Below are 2,500 nucleotides of genomic sequence, written 5' to 3' on the forward strand. Positions count from 1 at the left end.
GGCGCCGCGTGCAGGGTGCGCCGGCGCGCAGCTGCGCCGCCTGCCGCCTCCGTCGGCCGGCGCGCCTGCCACTGGCCGCCCCCACCAGCCGGCTGTAGCGCGTGCGCCCACGCACCGCGCGGCCAGCACGCCGGGAGGCCCCCCCTCACCGGCCGGGGACGGTCCCACCCAGCCACCGCCGCGTATCGCTTCACACCCAGATGCCATTCACGTTCGTGGGCATGGTGGGTATCGCTGGAACAACCGGTTGGTAGCTCAACCGATCGTCGCCATCACTGATTCACCTCTAGCGAGAACAACCGCACCACAACGGTTTACCAGTTGTTCATTTGCGTAACGTCACCAGCAAACGTAGGCGTCCATCGCCATTTGCAAATTCAACGATTGTTGCATGCCTGTGTCAGGTGTCACGACACACTATGTCTGCCCACATACACGCAACAACATGTGCACGCTTCGCGAACACGTGGAAGGTGGCCCCCGTACGTATGCGATGTCCATTGCGCGAACGACTGTCAACCGGCCTCTGTCGCATGTCGCAGATGTGGAACGCAGTGCACCATGCTATCACGGTGTGTGAGAAGAGACGACTACGTCTGACAACACGCGCCACTACATCAACAGACGGCTCATGCTGATCGCCATCCAGGGCATACCACACTGCAATCCAGCTCTTATAGGGAGACGACACGTAGCTGAGTGCACAACATTTGGACCGCATGGTTCGCCGTTGTTGGCGCAGTCGTTGTACGGTCACATGTACCACGATGTATCATTCAGTACATGAGGACCAATGTGCAGTACAGTGTGTGATTTGGACGTACAATATCAGCGGACAGTTGACACAGGCCATACCACAGCGTAGGCTAAGTGCTTCGCCATGCGAATGCCAATGAACAACTGCGAATGCCAATGAGCATGTACGTCCTGCTGCCATCCACATTACAGTGTATAGCTGCACGGTGTTTAACATGAAGCGATACACTGGGGACCGGGCAGTGCGAGTAGCAAACTATATTGCGGGGGTTGCAGTTAGGCAACACTACACTAATTTAACGCGTCGTATGACAATTACAGAGCAGGTTAAGGCCCAACGTGTGTTGGGTTAAGGCCCAACGTGTGTTGGGTTAAGGCCCAACGTGTGTTGGGTTAAGGCCCAACGTGTGTTGGGTTAAGGCCCAACGTGTGTTGGGTTAAGGCCCAACGTGTGTTGGGTTAAGGCCCAACGTGTGTTGGGTTAAGGCCCAACGTGTGTTGGGTTAAGGCCCAACGTGTGTTGGGTTAAGGCCCAACGTGTGTTGGGTTAAGGCCCAACGTGTGTTGGGTTAAGGCCCAACGTGTGTTGGGTTAAGGCCCAACGTGTGTTGGGTTACAGCGCAATATGGGTTACGTTAAGGTACGATATAGGTTAGGTTAAGGTACGATATAGGTTAGGTTAAGGTACGATATAGGTTAGGTTAAGGTACGATATAGGTTAGGTTAAGGTACGATATAGGTTAGGTTAAGGTACGATATAGGTTAGGTTAAGGCGGAACGTGGGTTAGGTTACGGCGCAACGTGGGTTAGGTTACGGCGCAACGTGGGTTAGGTTACGGCGCAACGTGGGTTAGGTTAAGGCGCAACGTGGGTTAGGTTAAGGCGCAACGTGGGTTAGGTTAAGGCGCAACGTGGGTTAGGTTAAGGCGCAACGTAGGTTAGGTTAAGGCGCAACATAGGTTAGGTTAAGGCGCAACATAGGTTAGGTTAAGGCGCAACATAGGTTAGGTTAAGGCGCAACATAGGTTAGGTTAAGGCGCAACATAGGTTAGGTTAAGGCGCAACATAGGTTAGGTTAAGGCGCAACATAGGTTAGGTTAAGGCGCAACATAGGTTAGGTTAAGGCGCAACATAGGTTAGGTTAAGGCGCAACATAGGTTAGGTTAAGGCGCAACATAGGTTAGGTTAAGGCGCAACATAGGTTAGGTTAAGGCGCAACATAGGTTAGGTTAAGGCGCAACATAGGTTAGGTTAAGGCGCAACATAGGTTAGGTTAAGGCGCAACATAGGTTAGGTTAAGGCGCAACATAGGTTAGGTTAAGGCGCAACATAGGTTAGGTTAAGGCGCAACATAGGTTAGGTTAAGGCGCAACATAGGTTAGGTTAAGGCGCAACATAGGTTAGGTTAAGGCGCAACATAGGTTAGGTTAAGGCGCAACATAGGTTAGGTTAAGGCGCAACATAGGTTAGGTTAAGGCGCAACATAGGTTAGGTTAAGGCGCAACATAGGTTAGGTTAAGGCGCAACATAGGTTAGGTTAAGGCGCAACATAGGTTAGGTTAAGGCGCAACATAGGTTAGGTTAAGGCGCAACATAGGTTAGGTTAAGGCGCAACATAGGTTAGGTTAAGGCGCAACATAGGTTAGGTTAAGGCGCAACATAGGTTAGGTTAAGGCGCAACATAGGTTAGGTTAAGGCGCAACATAGGTTAGGTTAAGGCGCAACATAGGTTAGGTTAAGGCGC

This window comes from Schistocerca serialis, unplaced genomic scaffold (genome assembly GCF_023864345.2).
Source record: "Schistocerca serialis cubense isolate TAMUIC-IGC-003099 unplaced genomic scaffold, iqSchSeri2.2 HiC_scaffold_1037, whole genome shotgun sequence".
NCBI lineage: Eukaryota > Metazoa > Arthropoda > Insecta > Orthoptera > Acrididae > Schistocerca > Schistocerca serialis.